General features: G+C 45.2%; 1 non-coding gene across 1 annotated transcript; it reads right to left on the bottom strand.

Moving 5' to 3' along the window:
* Positions 1-3,484: 3,484 nt before the first annotated feature.
* Positions 3,485-3,557, bottom strand: TRNAE-UUC (transfer RNA glutamic acid (anticodon UUC)). The gene has a single exon. It is a non-coding gene; the product is annotated as a tRNA-Glu (tRNA).
* Positions 3,558-20,175: the final 16,618 nt, after the last annotated feature.

Raw genomic sequence — 20,175 nt, 5'->3', positions numbered from 1 at the left:
AACGTATCATTACCAGCTTTCACCGTAAGATTTCAAAGGCAGCGAGTAATATGTGTTTTAAAAATCCTATTATTTTTAAACACATGTTTATGTTTAAAGTAATTCGTGCCAACTAGCACCTCCCCCACCCCCCTTGCACTCATCCGGACTGGATGCCTGGATTACTAATTCAAATCGTTGGCAGGCTAATCAGGAGAAAAATATAAGTGCACCGAATCTAGGTAATGAACGGAGTGTCGATTTTTTTCTTTGTTTTACAGGTTTTTCCCTTTTCGCAGTGCGCCTTTTATATCGGCGGAATAACACACGTAGAGCAGGATTCCCTGCATTCCCGAGTTCCACTGAGTCATGTTAGGAAGTGCTTTCATGCTTTTGTCCCTGTTTTAAGGCGAAAACCTTTAATGGCGCATACTCGGGCGTCCGGTGTAACGTTGTCTCCTACGAATAACGCAGAAACTAATCAGGATAGCAGAAAACAAACGGTAGCGCCAGATAGAAGGGACAAAATGTAACCACCATGCCAAGTTTGATGACTGTAGAGTGATTAGTTAATTACTATAACCAATTATAGCGAAGAAATACAAAGGAAACCACCAAATGCGTCGATATAGCGCGGGCGTCGATATAGCGACGGGAGAGGGTGACGTCACACCCGAGGTCGTCATGGTAACGGCGCGCGCTCTGGTGCTGCCACCAGAGAAGCCAGAGAGGAAGAGAAGAAGGCCAGAGAAGCAGACTGCAAACGCCAACAACGTCGTCTAGATCGAAAGTGTGGCAAGGCAGAAGAAGCCTTTGGGAGTCACCGGTATGGGAACCTGCGAAGCTAGAATCGCAGTCGGCAGGACCAAAGGTTTTCGCCTTGCCACACTTTAGATTGGCAAAGTGCTCTCGTAACTTTTGGTAGGTGGCAGGGTGGACTCTTCCCCTAGAATAACTTAGCATTGCGTTTTATTAAATTTCTTTTGCATCACGTGTAGGTTTTCGCGGGCAATATTGCTTTATTTGCAATTTCCCTCATCGAAAACCTCTACTAACACCAAATTGTTACTTCGTACCTGTCGTGCTTGATTAATCCAAGAAGGTTGGACATGTCAGTTAAACTTGCCTTTTATCACAGCTAGCATGGCTTTCCCTTTGAAATGATTGCATAGCGCTTGGGCAGCATTTTATTAAAAATAGCTTGCATGAGCTAAAGCTCTGCGCTAAATTGTCGTGATGCGCCTTTTCGTCCATCCTTCACTTAACCATATCTTTGCTGGCACAGACGCAGTTGAAATCATCTCGGACAACAGATTATTAATAAAGCGAGTTTTCGAAGAACCTAGTTGCTGCCACGCGTTGCTCACCACGCAAAGACGTCAGTTGTTATTACGAATCCGACGAGGAGCCATAAAAGAGATAAGGCATCCAGCTCCGCAAAAAGTAATACTTCTGTGGTACCGTACCTTCCCCGTTATTAGACGGCACATGTACCGCATGTGTATTCGGCCTGGAAAGAAGCGCGTTTGTGCCTGTACGCATGGCTTAAGTTTGTGCCTGTACGCATGCCTTCAAGCGGAAACTTACGATCCTTGTGAAGCTAGTGCGTAAAATACGCGCCCTCACGATTCTTGTGAGGTCGTAACGCTCTGTGCTATTGATGTACAATTGGCGAGCAGCGTTACTTTGCGATCCATTCTTTCGAGCAGATTCATGTTTCAGTATTTAAAGGGCAGAGCACTCCTGGTTTGTACAGCTGATCAAGTGGCTCTCGTTCAGGTAGCACAGGGTATGCACAACACGCGACAAGCGACTGATAGCACTTTGATCGCTTAGTCAATACAAAGCTATGCGGCCAACAAAGTGTTCACAAAATACTGGGTTCAGTCTGAATATCAACAGCTGTAATTAAAGCCCTTTGCTACTACAGTATTTCCAGGGGCCTCGCAACGCTCCGCAGGCTTTTAGCTATCATCCGCAATAACAGACAGTCGATGACGTTAGTATACGGCTTACGGGAAAGTGCGACCTCACAAGCAGTCGTTCTCCAAGATAATAATCTTTCCCCTATATGCAAATGACGACTATAAAGAAAAGGCCATTCGCCCGCGTTGAATCTCGCCAAATAAATTTTGGACAACTAAGCTCCAAAGCTTTTTTAATACCCGGCCCAGATTATGGCATTAATTTAAATTCTTACTCCTCTATAACTATGGTGGGTTCTCTATAGTAATCTGGAAGATATGGAGGGAGTACGAATTACGATACGGGCTAACTCGAACGGTTTCGGAGCTGAAGCGATAATACCAAAATAGACTGTTGACAACAGGAGAGCTATTGTCGTTTTGCGCCAGCTAGGACACAATACAGCCGCGATTCAGGGACCACATTTTAGTCATAAATCATGAGAAACAAAGCAAAGAAAAAGCAATTCTGTTGAGTTATCGTATATTAGCCAAATGATAATGTCTATTAAATGAAGTATTCCGATACGGAAAATAAGGCAACGAAACTAGTAGTTGGTGGAAAATGTCAATTTTGCTGATGTCTTCAATGCATGAAATGGATGAAAAATTTAAAATGGCTCCAAAAATTATGAAACAACGCAAAAGGCGTTGGGGCAGCAGCTTAAAATAGGATTCAACCAAGGACATGCACTATTGACAGTGAAAAAGCCAAGAACCTCTTACAAGAGGCACGTGCTTATAAGTGTACACTACATCAACGATAAGAACTACAGCTCAAGCGTCGTTATCTCGTGGCCGGGTGTGGACGCAGTAGGCGCTGTTCCGAAGCCGACTGCTTACCCCTCACATCGCCCAGCAATTCTCAAAGTGCTGCCAAATAATAGTCCTTAAAAATGAAAGTCGCACTAATTGCCTTGGACTTGGCGCCAAAGTTTCTTAATACACGTCTTGACACCTGCACCTTTATTTTTTTTCCGCCAGTGATGGCCCACCATTAGCATTCCCTAAACCCACTTGTTTCCATCAGGCATTGCATAACAGCAGTGAAAAAGTCTTAAGCAGAAAAATTTTAGGAACATCATTTGCTATAAAAAAGATTTCTGGCGGTAGCTTTGATGACAGAGAGGTTTCTGTGACTTCCAATGATGGAAGCTGTGACCTTCTCTACAGATCATAGGCGGATGCGATGAGCATTGAACAGCAGGCACTCTTTTTTTTTTCGCTATCGACTGCATAACGACCGCAGTATTTTAAGCCCTATATGTTGCCAAAGCCATCAGCGAAGCTCACAGTGGGGTTCAGTTTCTGGAGCCGGTTGGGTGGCTGGCTTCAGGTGACGAGGAATCGCGACACGCAACTTAATGGCGAAAAACTACTTCATAATACATCGACCAACTCAACAGAGGCCTTCAGCAAAATAACTGCCTGGAGATTTCAGTGCTAACTTTCGGAGCAAAGGCAGCTACAGCCGGCGCGCACAGCTTCAGTAACGTAATTCCAGCCCCATGCCGCCAAAAAAAATAAAAAAGACTGGGTCGTGTGCCTGCCAGGGATCGAACCTGGGACCTTCCGCGTGAAAGGCGGATGTGATAACCACTACACCACAAGCACTTTTTGTTTTCTTTATTGCCTGGCTTTGACCCATAACATTTACACAAAAAACACTCAACAAAAAACACACAAAACGCTATGTACATACGACACTGTCGTGGTCAGCCATCATGAGTCTGGCTTCGTCATACTAATATTCACGAAGCATACAGAGCGGCTCTAGCCTCGAGAGCCACTCGGGAGGCTCCGCAGCTGCTTTCTGGATGGCCAGAAAGCAGTCCATTCTTTCCCGAAAATAAATTCGGGCAGGTCGTGCGTCTTTGTCACAATAATAGCCTGGCATTCTGGAGCGCCATATACTGTGGAGGCCCAAGAGCATTATGAGATCAAATGGTACCCCATCCTCATTGTATGTGCTTAAATAACGAATTCCCTGCGCGTCAAGTGGTAGCTCTTTCTTTATTGTCCTTTGTAACACATCCCAAAAATAAACCCCTTCCCAGCAATGCAAAAAAACATGGTCTATTGTTTCGGGCTGTTTACAAATTAAGCAGTTCGATCCCCACGGTAAAAAGAAATCCTTTCCTTCCAAAAACTTTTTAACTGGGAGTGTCCCGGTGTGTAATTTAAAAAAGAAGGTCTTTACTCCTGGTGGCACCTGCATTTTCTTTACCCTTTTTAAAACATCAGCTCCAGGACCTCCACTGTACAAGGCCCTGTACATAGGCTCTGGGAAAACAATATCACAAAGATCATGGTACAACTTCTTTCTTTTAGTTTTATACAAATAATCGCTAGAAAAACGCGCTGAAAGAAACCTAACACTTGCTACAATCTCTTTGTAGTAACCAAAAATGCCACCCGAGAGCTCTTCTGTGGTAACAACAAAGCTGCGGCGATCACTACACCACAAGCACAGCGGTCCCGCAAGCTTCACCATGTGACAGTCGATTGAGCAACTGTCTGTAATCTATTCAGCGGAGTGAGAGAGTGCATCATTGAGATGTGCAACTGAATGGCAATAAAAGCTGTGATCCGGGGGTTCTTGCCAGGCGGTATAACCTCGTTTGAGGACTATGGGTCACGAAATGGTGACACCGAAGCTATGCGATAAGGATACATCACGGAGCGGCGATACCATTTTTCCCGGTGCCATACGTTTACTGGCCTTTCCGAAAAAGGCCGCTGGTTTCTGGGATGATGTACAACCCATGACAGTTGGCTTGCCTATGTGGCTGACGGAGCAAGATGGTAGGCAGAGGCATTCGTCTGGCGTTCTCTCGCTGTCGCTGACGTCTCCTCCCGGTCCTTGGCGATTTCGGCGCACCTGCCCGTCGCCACTTGCGGCCTTCGGCCAATCCGCTGCCGCTTCTCCGGCGCCTGTTGGTGCGCACTTGCGACCGGTCTGGGGAAGAGGGGAAGAGCAGTGTTCCCGTGTCATCATCATCATCATCATAATCATCATCATCATCAGCCTTACTACACCCACTGCAGGGCAAAGTCCTCTCCCATGTCTCTCCAATTAACCCTATCCTTTGCCAGCTGCATCCACCCTTTGCCTACAAACTTCTTAATCTCATCCGCCCACCTAACCTTCTGCCGCCCCCTGCTACGCTTACTTTCTCTTGGAATACACTCCGTTACCCTTAAGGACCAGCGTTTATCTTGTCTCCGCATTACATGCCCTGCCCAAGCCCATTTTTTTCTCTTGATTTCGACTAGGATGTCATTAACCCTTGTTTGTTCCCTCATCCACTCTGCCCGCTTCCGGTCTCTTAACGTTACACCTATCATTTTTCTTTCCATGGCTCGCTGCGTTGTCCTTAACTTAAGCTGAACTCTTTTCGTTAGCCTCCACGTTTCTGCCCCGTAGGTGAGTACCGGTAAGATTACGCTGTTGTACACTTTCCTCTTGAGGGAAATTGGTAAACTGCCACTCCTGATCTGCGAGAATTTTCCATATGCGCTCCACCCCATTCTTATTCTTCTAGTTATCTCCCTCTCATGATCAGGATCAGCTGTCACTACCTGCCCTAAGTAGACGTATTCCGTCACAACTTCTAGGCTCTCGCTGCCAATTGTGAACTGTTGTTCTCTTGCTAGGCTGTTGAACATTACCTTGGTTTTCTGCATGTTAATTTTTGGACCCATCGATCTGCTCTGCCTGTCTAACTCATTGATCATGATTTGCATTTCACCTCCTGAGTGACTCAGCAAGGCAATGTCATCAGCAAATCGCAGATTATTTAGGTATTCTTCATTTATTCTTATTCCCAACTGTTCCTAATTCAGGCCTCGAAATACCTCCTGTAAACATGCGGTGAACAGCATTGGCGAGATCGTGTCTCCTTGCCTGACGCCCTTCCTTATTGGAATTTTATTGCTGACTTTATGGAGGACTATTGTAGCTGTGCAGTTGCTATATATGTCTTCCAGTATTTTGACATAAGGCTCTTCTACCCCCTGATTACGCAATGCCTGTATGACTGCAGAGGTTTCCACTGAGTCGAATGCTTTCCCGTAATCAATGAAAGCTATATATAGAGGTTGGTTATATTTTGCGAATTTCTCTATCACCTGATTGATATTGTGAATATAATCAATTGTGGAAAATACTTTACGAAAGCCTGCCTGATCATTTGGTTGATTAAAGTCCAACGTTGCTCTGACTCTATTAGCGATTACCTTAGTAAATACTTTGTAGGCAACGGATAGTAAGCTGATCGGCCTGTAATTTTTCAAGTCCTTGGCGTATCCCTTCTTATGAATTAAGATAATTTTTGCATTCTTCCAAGCTTCTGGTACAGTCGAGGTCAGAAGGCATTGCGTATACAGGGTGACTAGTTTTTCTAGCACGATGTCCACTCCATCCTTCAAAAGATCTGCTGTTACCTGATCCTCCCCAGCTGCTTTTCCCCTTTTCATTGCTTCTAAGGCTTTCTTTACTTCATCTATCGTTACTGGCGGGATGACGCCCTCATGATTTGGCGCTTCATAATCAGATCTTTCGTCACCTGAGATAGCTTCCCGGTATCCTTTCGAACTGTCCTACGGCCTACTTCTACTGCGCACTCCGTAATTATTGAGTCAGATTATCGCGCATTGAATGAACGTCAAGATCGTCTTCCTCATTTATAGGCCGAATATCTGTTTTGCAGCGCTATCCTAAACTCCTGTGCTTTCCCTCTTACGGCTAACTCGTTAATGGTCTTCTTCTTCACTAGCTTATTCCGTTCCCTCTTCAAGTCTAAGCTAATTCTAGACCTTACCATTCTGTGGTCGCTACAACGCACCTTTCCGAGGACGGCCACATCCTGAATGATGCCATGTTTAGCGCATAGTATGAAGTCGATTTCATTTTTAGTTTCACCATTGGGGCTCTTCCAGGTCCACTTCCTGTTTTCTCGTTTGCGGAAGAAGGTATTCATGATCCGTAAATTATTTCTATCCGCGAATTCGATTAATAGCTCTCCCCTGCTATTTCTAGAGCCTATCCTATAGTCACCTACCGCGTGGTCGTCAGCCTGCTTCTTGCCCACCTTCGCATTCAAGTCACCCATCAGTACAGTGTACTGCGATTTTACTTTGTTCATTGCCGATTCTACGTCCTCATAGAAACTTTCAACGGTCTGGTCATCATGGCTGGATGTGGGTGCGTAGGCCTGCACTACTTTCAGCTTGTACCTCCTATTCAGCCTAATTACTGTAGCTGCTACCCTCTCGTTAATACCGTAGAACTCCTCTACGTTGCCAGCTATATCCTTAATAATGAGGAATCTTACACCTAGTTCCCGTCTATCCTCTAATCCGCGAAAGCACAGTATGTGTCCGTGCTTTAGTACTGTATACGCCTCACCTGTCCTCCTAATTTCGCTAAGCCCTATCGCATCCCATTTAATTCCCGCTAGTTCCTCGAACAGCACTGCTAGGCTAGCCTCACTAGATAAAGTTCTAACGTTAAGCGTTGCCAGGTTCAGATTCCAATGGCGGCCTGTCCGGAGCCAGAGATTCTTAGCACCCTCCGCTGCGTCACAGGTCTGACCGCCGCCGTGGTCAGTTGCTCCGCAGCCGCTGGGGTCTGAGGGCCGAGGGTTAATTGGTTTGATCATAGAAGGTTGTGGCCAAGTACTACACCAGAGTGGCCAAAACCTGCTCTGGTGAGAGAGTGCGTTGTCGGTTCTGGTCACCGAGATCAGGCCGCACTCCAGGCCTGGTTAAGCAATTCCATCTACACGCGGATTTTTTTTTAAAACCCGGTGGAGAATTGCGCGGCACCAGGATTTGAGCCCCAGTCCTCTTGCACGCGAGGCGGACGTTCCACCTCTACGCCATCGCTGCAGGTTCCCGTGTATGTTCCCGTTTATGAGAACATTAGGGATGAGCCGGCCCAGTGCGCCCGATTGGATAGCTTGTTTACTTGGTCGTGGCGAATAAACGAAAATGTCGGCTCCCTTCGTCCCCGAGGCGCGCCGCGCCGGCGAGGTGAATACAATGCATCCCGTAGTTCCTACAGCTTTCTAATTGACACTAAAACACCGGTCGCAACGCCGAAAAGCTATTTTGCTCCGAAAATTAGTCTGGCGGTCAAGACACATAATCTGATCGTGCTGAATAACACATGAAATAAATGTCTGGTAAGGCATTCCTGCGTTTTTTTTTAGTACCCTTAGCCAGAACATCCTAATCTGTTATCTTCAGGGCCGTAACTAATAATTTTCTGCAGAAGATTAATAATTTCTGCATTTCTGTTTGCGCAAGATTACAATACTGCCACACTGCTGACACTCTGCCGGCGCCACGTGGTGGCCGAACCTTATCTCCTAGCACGTGGCCGATCGTCATGTAACCGTCCACGACCCCCCGGGCATCGGGTTCTTGCCCTCGTCACGAAGAAAGACGGCACCCTCAGGTTCTGCGTTGATTACAGACGCCTAAATAACATCACGAAAAAGGATGTGTGCCCTCTGCCACGCATTGATGACTCTCTGGACCGCCTGCGCCATGCGACCTACTTTCGTCCCTTGACCTCTGCAGTGGGTATTGGCAAATATAGGTCGACGAACGCGACCGAAAGAAGACCGTATTTATTACTACTGACGGTTTATACGAGTATAAGGTGCTCCCTTTTGGCTGTGCTCGGCTGCTTCCACAATCCAACAAATGATGGACACCGTGCTGTCTGGCCTCAAGTGGCAGTCTTGCCTCGTATATCTCGATGATGTCGTGATTTTCACCGACACGTTCGATGAGCACCTGAAACGTTTGCGTGCTGTTTTCGAGGCCATACGTTCCACCGGTCCCCCTCTCTCAAGCAAGAAAAATGTCACCTTGCGTTTAATGAGCAGAACTTTCTTCGTCACATTGTCAGCGCCCGAGCCGTTAGTCCAGACTTCTTGTCAGCGCTCGAAAAGACGGCCACCATAGCTGCCTTCCCCACGCTCAAAGACAAACGAACCCTGCGTCGTTTCTTGGGCCTCTGCGCGTACTATACCCAGTTTGTTCACAATGTCTCCAAGCTACCTGAGCCTCTGACGTGCCTGACGGAAGACGCTGAGCCCTTCTTCTGGGGCCAGGACAATGGAAAGAGTTTTCACGGAACTTAAGTCCCGTCTCCAATGTACGCCTGTACTTGGCCACTTCGACGAGGAGGCCGACACGGAACTACACACAGATGGCAGTAACGTTGATCTCGGTGCGGTCCTTGTTCAGTGGCAGGATGGTCTAGAGCGCGTGATTGCTTACGCCAGTCGCACTTTATCCCGCTGCGAAGTCAATTATTCCACCACGGAAAAGGGATGCCTGGCTGTTCTGCGGGCAGCCACGAAATTTCGTTTGAAGTTGTTTGGATGGCCGCCCGTTGAGAAGTCTAGGCCGTGATCCCCCCCCCCCCCCCCTTCTTTTTATGAAATACGTCAGAAAGACAATTAAGAACAGAATTTGAAGCTTAATTAATTTAGAATGCATTTTCTATTCGAAGCAAAGAAATAAGCACGTAAGTTGCTGCAAGAAAATCAAAACGCGTATGTGGCTCTCGCAACTGAGGTTAGTACCAGGTGACATGATTTTTCAAATGCGCGCCCAAATCAGTCCATGCGTTATTATGTGGACCTCGCTACTTCAAGAAATGAAATAAAAAATTGAGGTTGCAATGTCACATAGGTGAGAACTTGTACGTTCCGTTTAGTTTAGTTTAATTGGGTTTAACATCCCAAAGCCACCCGGGCTATGGGAATGCCGTAGTGAAGGGCTCCGAATTATTTCGACCACGTGGTGTTGTTCAAAGTGCACTGACATCGCGCAGCACATGGGCATCTAGCACTTCACCTCCGTCGAAATGCAACCGCCATGGTCGGGATGACACCCGCGTCTTTCGGGTCAGCGGCCGAGCACCATAACCATTGAGCCATCGAGAATTCTCCACACGTTTCGTGGTATAGTGCCGGTGCCTGCTTGCGCCAAGGGCATATGAGTTGCTATATTTGTCTGGACACATTAAACTTGTTTGGGCTCGTGTATTTTTGTATTTATCGCCACAAGGCGGCTTCTTCCGCGTTTAGTGGACTCGCCAGCATGCGAATACTGCTGTCCACCACTTTGTACCAAGCCTCCGCAGTGCTGTGCTATCACGCACTATCTCTACTACTTTAAACATTGAATTAAACGTGCGCTGTAATTTAAAATCACCATTTGAGAGCAAATTGAACTTAATAGAATTTGTTGACGCGAGAGACCTGATCCCATTAACCTTAAAGCTAGCCTTAAACTACTGCTGATACATTGCATTTCAGAATTATAAAGCAGCATTAATGAACAGCTTTGGAAAGTGAGGCAGTTCCAATAGAATGCAAAGTATCAACCTATTTTACAAGTCTTCTTGTCGAAACGTTAGCAAGCACCCTAGGTTTTCCTTCCCTCCTTCACTTTCTCATTATGAAGAACCACCTGACCAACCTCTCTCTCCCATATTTCATAAAAAGAAACGTTTGAACCACCACATTCTGAGGATTGATTCACATTTTTTCAACGTGTCGGTGGTCTGTGCTGTACAACCTGTCTTTTTGTACATATTGAAGGATGCAGCAGTTTTTGCTGACTTTCTGTTTCTCCGAACGTCTTCATGGCAGCAAACCTTTACAAAAACTTCGTTACAAAGCCTACGGACTGTGCATAGACTTCTGTCTATAAAGTATATAGACTCTCTACAGACGAAATCTAGAGAACAGTCCATAGGCAATACAAATCCTATAGACAGTGTGTAGACAATCTATATATTTATGGCCATACACTTTTAGTATACTTTTGTCTATAGACAGCATATAGACTATGAATAGATAAAAAGAAATATCTATAGGGAGGCAGTAGAGTCCATAAGAAGTCTGTAGACAGTCTATCGACCATTTTTATGAGGGATTGAGCATAAACTTCGTCAAATCAAATTTATATCCTTGAATTTGCAGGGGAGTGTTTCATTACATTTCTTGCCCCGAAAGTTAGCGCATTTCATGCTGTCAGTTTTGCTTGAACCTGCTCCCTCGTGTCATTTTTTTTTATTATCTCTCAGCGCACTGCATGCCGCGTTATACTGCTATTACGCGTTATACTGCTGCTGTTTTAATAGTCTTGCACCCGGGCATTCTGGTACGACAGAATCTAAAACGTTTAAATTTTAAGTGTCTTTCGTCCCCATTTGGAATGCAATTAAATATATTCATCCGTATCCGAGATCTGCAATCTGAGCGCACCGCTAAACAAGCCTCTACGCGGTATTGTACTGAGATAACCACGCTCGGGATCAGTCCCCTATATCAAGGCGCGTCACTTTTCTAGTAAATTACAAGCATCGGAATATTATGCACGCGGAGTGACCGCCGGCACTTTCAGACAAAATGATTTCGTAGACCATGAATGCTTCTTGCTGGAAATGAGGTACTGAGAGCACCGCGTTTTGAAGAAATGGAACATTAAAAAAAACATACGTGCCTGCCAGGGATCGAATCTGGGACCTTCCGCTTGTTAGGTGGATGTGACAACCGCTACGGCACGAGCACTTTCTTTTTCTCCTTTATTGCCTTGATTTCACTAAGCAAAATACATACTGGACGAATCGGACAGGCGATCCGTTTTACAACATGACACCACAAGCACAGCTGACGGAGAGAATTTAAATGGTGGCCGCTATCAGCTGCTCTCCTCGGCGGTGGCCTACCTCCGAGACCGGTTCCGCCATCATAGCTGCGTGAACTGCGATGCAGTGGAAATCGCATATAAATGAATCCAGTGCTTGTGTCAATGTGGTGCCTAAATACATGTGAACAGAATGCGCAATAAAATGGGCCACGTGACGGCTAACAGCCACGTGTATTTCGTTCTCTAGAAGAAGCGCTTTTGGGCTTCAGTTGCCCTTGCGTAAAAAAAAAACAATCTTCCTGAATAATGTGTATTACTTGAGTTGAAAAAGTAGTGTCCACAAGCCTGCCTATTCGTTGCTTCTATTGACCATTGGAAGCCTAAATAATGGCTTAAATTTAGTGCATAAGGCTTCACACGACGCGACCACTTTACTGTGCGTCACGAGCGTCCTTCGCTACGCGCGCAGTTAACCCCACTATACAGCCAGCCTTGCAGCCAAATTTCTTCACAAGAGCATTTCTGTGGATTTTGTCAGTGCAAATATGAATGTAGCTTGTGTTTGGAGAGCCGAATGGCCGTTAACACCGCATTACTGACGCATCGCTAAAAGTCAGCTAACGCGACATTGTCAGTCACGTTTTCATTGGATCCCTCTCTATTTGTCGGCCCAGGTCACATGTTTGAAACGTACATTTTGTTGGTTACAGGCGCGAAAACAGACACAACACAAGGCAGAAATACGGGACGGAGCGCCACTCACAACTGATTTATTTGAAGGCAACACGGACAAATATATACCATCGTTTACGCAAGGAATGCTGTCATCTTCAAAACGAGTGAAAAAATTGTTCTCTGCCTTATACAAAGATATGGACGTGTCGCTGATGCACATGCTTCTTTTCTTTGTAATAAAAAAAGCTTCTATTAATTCCCTCGCTTTTGTGTCTTTGCTTTTTGATAGAATTCGCGCACCGGAAAAACATGGCTCACCAGAGCGTGACGGGCAGGACCTTATATGCTTAGGCATATTTGGGCCTTCTTTATCTTGCTCTACGTTTCGTTCATATTACCATGTACAGTTACCAACTTGCCCAGCAAGACGTTCTTTTAAGTATGAAACGTTTTTGGAACCATTTTCGACGGTGAGCATAGAAATCGTGAGGTCACATTACAGAAGGGGTCGGGAGCAGTGATAGGCAACCTCAGGAGGGCGAGCCCTCGTGAGGGCGTCCTCACCCTCACCTCATGAGGATTTCACTCGGTGAGGTAAGGGTGAGGGAGGATGCACGCCTGAGAATTCGTGAGGTCGAGGATGAGGGAGGAAAGACATGATGAGGTGAGGGCGAGGGAGGGCAAGATGCACGGTCTGAGGGCGAGGTTGATGGCCCAAACCGTACTCGCTGCTAACGCTTTTTTCCTGTGCAGCCAGTTATGAATTCCAAGTTTCAGAAAGTCTGTTCTTAGGCTGATGGTTCTGAGGGCAGACGTAGTTTTGGCAGTATGGAGGTACACGAGGCGAACACGAAAGGCAGAGAGCTGCACCCCTTCTCCGTCACCCACCGCGATGTAATACACCGCTTTGAATGCAATGCCGAAAAGAGCGCTTCTTACTAAAAATGCCTATATTGAAAAATTCGATAAAGTTTTAGGTGAAGCACTCTTTATAGTGCGCTAATAGGGAGGCAATGGTGGGGCCGTGCAGTTGGTCTCCGGTCCAACGGCAACCGTGCTACCGCAGTTAGCATTTTCATTATCAGCCCCGAGTCTGTGAGATCATCAGAGTGTAGACTAAAGCATGTAGAAATTATACCTAGTAAGGCTACTGCATTCCCAAGTTCTAAGCCCTTTTTCCCGGAACGAAGTCCGATTTCCGCTTAGTGAGGTTTCAAATAACTGGCCGCAGCGCAAAAAAATACTTCCACGAAATTCCGCTGTCATATTAAAGCCTGTTGGCGGTGTTGGTGAGGAATTTTTTCATTCACGCTAGGGGCAGTTCAGTATAGTCGTATCTTTCAATTTTCGCTGGAATTGCGGTATAAGAAAGCGGTGCCGGAATGTGGTGGGCAAAGCCAACCACTGTAGTCTTACCATGAAAATAAATCAGCAGCTTAACCACCTCGGTCTGAATCATCGCTCGATCCGCCTTGAATTATACAAGGTGCTAAACAGAAAAAGTTCTACTGCTCTCCAAATAACATCAACATCTCTTGGTTTATTTCTACCCCTGGTGAGACGCGTGACAGCGTAATCACGCGCCTGATTGTATGAACCAAATTTCTAGCACGCATGGTAGGGAATTGACACCCATCGTTTGGTTAATGCGTAGACATGCAAGCAAAAAAAATCGCGGGTGGTTTACCTTGGGGTTAACCACGAATTAATGAGCGCTAGCACGATTAGTCCTGGTTTTAAATGGTTTAATTGTTTTAACTTTTTGTTTTTGCCTGACCTAAACTTGCTTACTTTGGTTGATATATCATATGATGTAAGCTTGCCTGATATCGCATCATTTCAGACTTGCACGTGGCAGAATTGGTCATTCTGTACAATCACAGATCCTTGGGAGTCTTGATTCCGCTCCCAGCGCATTGGTGCAGCGGTTAAGCTACGCGCCACTGCCCTGCGATGGCATGTGCAGCCATCGGTGAGGCTTGTGAGACAATGTTGTTGCTCAGCGCGAGATTATTAATGGCGGGTGATTAGAAGCAGCGAAATTAAGAATACCTATTGCTATTGCAAAGACATCGTTAATGATAATTAAGCACCCTACAAACTTTCCTTGTTCTGAGTCTATTCGTGCTTAGCACTTATTGTAACTGTCGCGGTAGACGCTACTGCATTGCTTTCTAAATATTATTGGCGTAGATAAATTTTGTACACAGACACAAAAACGCGCTGACTCATTTTAACAGTGCATATAGATAACATTGAAATGTTATAAGTGCAGGGCCATGCATGAATGCAGTGTGCGCCAGAAGTAAAGGCAGAGTGATATTTTGGCGCTCAACTAACTGGTAACTCTCTAGGTTTCGTCTCACGTATTAGCTCAAACAACACGCACACATATGTACACGGACGCACACAGCAATATAAGCATCTAGCCTCTCGTCCAGTAGTGCCTTGGGGGCTTGTCTTTTATGCTTATCACTCAGTAATATCGCCAGAAGTTGCTGACTACAAGCAATAACCCGAGTTTTGAAAAGGCTGTTATTGAGGGTGAGGGTGAGGGAGGGCCATGGATTCAAAAGTGAGCGTGAGGGAGAAAAAGTAAAAATGAGGGCATTTGCCCACCTCTGGTCGGGAGGGTTTATTGTTATTCGGCCATATAAAAAAATACAAACTTTCTGCTTCTCTTGGTTCCGTTAGACAAAAAGAAAAGAGGAAAGCTTTCGCAGCCTTCTGCGCGAATGCCCTGTGTGTAGTTATTACGCGTTTTGAGCGGCTGTAGTGCGAATGCTACATGATGTGTCTGAAACCCTCGCCTCCATCCATTTCTTTAGGGGTCAATGAGGTGGCAGAGATAAAAATGTTGCATGCGCCCATTCCTTCCTTCCGCCTCCTGCCAGCACCCATTGTCACTCTCATTCGTCAGAGGGTGAGCGCGAAAGTTCTCCGTTAAAACTCGTGGCCCAAGCGTGTAACTCGAGTAAAATCATACAAGCACCGCTGTCGAAACTTATGAAAAAAAATGATACAGTAATATTAAGTACATATTCACACATGCGAGTAGTGAACGTCGCTTGAAAAATTTCGGTCGATTTGTTACGGTTCCGATTCACTAGAAGATTAGGGACGCAGTGCAGCGAATCGGTCACAACCAGTCGCGGCACATGAGAAACTGGGAGGTTTGAAGGCGCCTTAAGAGGCACAGATAAAGTAGCGCTTGTCAGAGAGCTCCAGTTTAGGATACATCAGCGTGAATCAAGAGGAGCAATCAAACATATAACGCACAGGAAAAGAAAAAATTGACAGGTGGTCTTTTAGGGCAATGAAGTAGATTCCAAATGTGGTGGATAACCTAGCTGGGGGTCGCATAAAATCAGTTCGGGAGATGTAAATGTGAAGCGTTTGTTCTGATAAGGTGGTCTAGCGGTTCTCGCAGGATAAAGCTAACTTGGGATGAACGCTATACCCTCAATGATGTCATTCTTTTGTCATAGCAGGGCTCACGGCGACAGTTATGATAGTGATGGTGACACGTTTTGCTGATAGAAACAGCACATTAAAAGGACATTGAGGTCAACGCCATGTAATTAATATTCGTTCAGACTGAAAATCGATCATATGTCTCTTGCTGGCTACATTGAAGTTTGTTCTTTTAGAAAACATATATTTATTATTGTGAAGTTTGTGTTTAAAAAGCAACAATGTCGTTTCCTTCACTCAATTTAAACTTGTGACGTGAAGAACGAAAAACGACTGCGTGATTGCCGTTTAGATGAGAATGGCGACGTGACCTTGCTTCAGAATTCGCCACGGACAAAACTCTTGACTTTAACGCAGTTTGTTAGCGGCAACGGTTGTGTGCGACGGCCTACCTGCGGAAATATAGACGACACGAATTATGAAGGCTTTTTCTGTGGACCAATGTTTTACAGCGAATTTACGCCCCGTTATATGCAAACTCGCTGTCCGCGGAGAGCGGACAGGGCGAAAATGCACAGAACCCAATAGTGTCCGTGTATTTCTGGCCCGTAAATATGGAGAGCGACGAGACCAACCCTCGACTGGCCTCTTCATATATTTGTTTTCGTGTGTTTTGAGCGCAGAACACCAGCGAAAGCTAGTGCGAGAGCTCACATATCTGAGAAATATACTTTTTTTTTTGGTTTCATGATTTTGACTGCTAAGGTGACCGGTCTAGCGCATTACCATCTGTCGTATTACCTGAACTGTTGCGAATAAAACGCTTTCGGTCAGCTTCTGCTACGTTAAGAGCACTGCTGTGCACCCTCCCGTTATTACGGAAACTCAGTTTATGTACAGTTTTGCTTGGGAACAAAAACGTCTATATTAATGAGGCCCTACTTACTTTGTTTTTTGGCATTTTTATATTTTGTAAAGTCTCCGCTTTAAACATTGGTAATCATCCGATACAGGTAAAATTCAGCTTTTTCTCAGTGTCCCTTCAATGTGCGACTGCATAAGACCGCACTGCGTCTGGTATCATGAGCCACGATAGAGAGACACCAGCCCTCGGACACCGCGCCGCTGGAATTCTGCAGCGCGCGCCAATTCTCAGGACACGGCTATCGAATAAAAATGATTTTAACCGTGCATTGTCGTGCTTTCGATTTCATTCCCAATTCGTCTTTTCCTCGCGGTGTTGTACAGGTGACCACCTATAGTGAAGTTTACAGCTGGGTTTCTACTGAGCACAAAATGAAGAAAGGAGGAGGAAGCCTCACGGAGCTTACCAATGTTTCGACAAGAATACTTGTCTTCGTCTGGCGAAGCGTTCGTCGTCGACGGGGTTCGAGTAGGGCCTGTATTCCGAGGATGAAGACCCGGGGATGGACAAGGGGTCGATGAAGAGAGAAGGGTGCTTAGATGGGGAGCGTGAATCTTTTCCAGGCATGATGGCTGCTAAAGAGGATCAACTGGTTGAGCTACGAAACTTTGAAAAGAAATACGCCAGCTCAGCAGAGAGCAATCAGTGGCGTGGTGTTTCTGAGGGGACAGCGAACGAGGGCTTGAAAGAAGGCTGTGTGTCCACCAACGGGGAGCTGCGACAATTGGCATGGTATAACTGGTTGGGCTGACCTCGAAACAATATAAGAAAAAACTGAGCCCTAAAGCAGGCCGAAATACCGGGAAGCGACAAAAAGCGAGATGCATGGTAGCAGCGAAAAGAAATAGGGAGCATAAGGAAAGCGAAAGCAAAGGGTTCCTGAGAAAAGGTAGCAGGTGGATGAAGTTAGCAGCTCTAACGGTTTAAATTGCCTCACAATCTTCTACTCCTGCAATCCTCTGGCACATAAAGACTTCACTTTTTTAAGAAAATTGTCTACATACGAATAAAGCAATACAAAAAATGTATGAGCGTTGGTGGTAGAAACTCTCAGCGAAAGGTAGGCCAATTAGATCGCCAGGCTTTTATGCTTCACTACGAAGGCAGCTGTAGTGTGTCTCCCCCTCCCCTCCACGTATATCTATTTATTTATTTATTTATTTATTTATTTATTGATAACTGTACCCACAGCGCCTGTACGGCATTGATGGGGGGGGGGGGGGGGAAGAAAATGGAAGGCAAGAGCGTAAATGCAGGATTTACATCAACAATCAGAAATATGCAACAATGGAATCCATAGAAGCAAAAGACTCATTTGATAAGACAATTGCAACAGTAATATCAAGTCGATTCCATTCCCTGATACTCCAGGGAAAAAATGACATTTTGAATAGGTCTGTTCTACAGTATATTTCTTTCACCTTGTTCCTGTGATCTGTACGCGACGAAATGTAGTTGGGACTCAGCATGTACCGACCGGGTTCTATACCTGTTTTGGAATGAAAGATATTGTGAAATAATTTCAGGCAAAGGATTTTTCCTAGTTTTTCAAGCGTGTCCCAGCCAAGACTGTCTTTTGTAGTTGTTACACTGAAGTTCTTTGAGTAGCTGTTGAAGACAAAGCGAAGTGCCTTGTTCTGTACACTTTCTGATTTGCGAATATTACTCACTGTCCACGGATCCCACACTGTGCACCCATATTCAAGTACAGACCGGACAGACGTCTTTTATAACAGTGCTTTTGTTTCAGCAGGCAGGCGTTTCGTGTTTCCGCCGATGAACCCTAAAACTCTGCCGGCTTTAGCTTTAGCTGCAGTAACATCAATATGTCGATTCCATGTGAGATTGGCTGTTATGTAGACGCCTAGATATTTGTGCTCCGTCAATTATTTTAAATTTGTTCTATTAATATTATAAGCATATTCATGAGATGTCTTTTATCTAGTGAAGGACATGCGTACTGTTTGTTCAGGTTAATTTGCAAGTCCCATGTATCGCACCATACGGCAATCCTATTTAAGTCTTCCTGTAATTGGATGCAGTCATTTGGATTTGTAATTTCCCTGTACATCACACAATCGTCCGCGAATAGCCGTACACAAGAGGAAATACAATCACAAATGTCATTCGTTCATATAAATTAAAAACAACAGTGGGCCCAGAACAGACCCTTGCTGCACACCAGAAGACACACCTACACCATTCGACTGTTCTCCCTTTACAATCACCTGTTGACTTCTTAAATTAAGATACTCTTTAATCCATTAAACACCCGATTGATTTATGTTATGCCAGGACAGCTTTTTGGTCAACAGTGAGTGGGAAACAACATCAAAAGCTCTTTTAAATTCCAAGAGCACACAGTCAACAACAATCCCTTGATCTAAAGCACCTGCTATATCATGGGTTAATTCTGTAAGTTGAGTAATGCAAGAAAAGCCGTTACGGAAACCATGCTGTTGAGGATTCAACAGAAAGTATTTATTCAAATGTTTCATGATGGTAGTGCAACACACATGCTCGAGAGCTCTAGAAGCGACACTTGTTAAAGAGACTGGTAGGTAATTTCTAACGATATTCCGAGGTCCTGATTTGTGCACTGGTACAACCTTTGCTACCTTCAAGTCTAGAGGCAAAGCGCTCTCTTGCAGTGATTTACAAAAAATAATGTGCAAGAATTTGGAAAAAGAATTCGCGCAAGCGGAAAGCAAGCCAGATGGCAATCCATCAAGGCCGGTGGCTTTGGACTTATCGAGTCGTTGTAATATTGCCTCGATGTCATGTTTATTGATAACAATATCATCCATTGGCTCATTGGGCACTATACCGGAAACGAACTAGTGTTCGGTTTTCGTTGCAATGGGCAGAAAACAGAGATTTAAGGAAGGAGTTAAAGCATTCGGCTTCATCTAGGCTTCCATCAATAATGTCACCGTTCACGGGAAGTGGTGGAATGGAAACGTCATCTTTACTATTTCTTTTAATAAGCTGCCACAGTTCTTTGGGGTGTTCTCTGACGCGTAAATGAAATGAGTCAAAGTATGTATCCTTCGCGCGTTTAAGAACGGTGTTCAATTCTTCACTTATGGCTTCTAATTTTTGCCTTTGCTTTACTGAAAGATGCTTTTTGAAGGCAGCACAAGCGCTTTTTAGTTTTTGAATTGCTCTCCGTACCTCTCTTGTACACCAAGGTTAAGTTTTGCTGCGCCGCTGCGTCATTACCCAAGACACACATACTGGTCACGCAGCTCAAAAATTTTTGTTTTGAATGTGTTCTACAAATTCTGCACGCTTTGAGATTCGGCTAATGTTTCGAACACATCCAAGTACTTATCTATTGAAAACGAGAACTCTGCCATGCGTGCTTTTGCGTACGTATATATGCGCGGCTTTCTCTGTTTAGCGAACCTTGCATACTGCAAATTCATTTCGCACATAACCGCCATATGAACGCTTACACCCGGTAGTACTAGGGTAGACCGTGCTGCCGCGGGTTCGTTGGTTAGCACCAGGCCTAAAACGTTCCTTTAAAACGTT

The sequence above is a fragment of the Amblyomma americanum genome, chromosome 4 (assembly GCF_052857255.1).
Source record: "Amblyomma americanum isolate KBUSLIRL-KWMA chromosome 4, ASM5285725v1, whole genome shotgun sequence".
Classification (NCBI taxonomy): domain Eukaryota; kingdom Metazoa; phylum Arthropoda; class Arachnida; order Ixodida; family Ixodidae; genus Amblyomma; species Amblyomma americanum.
This window is presented reverse-complemented; position numbering and strand designations above follow the sequence as displayed.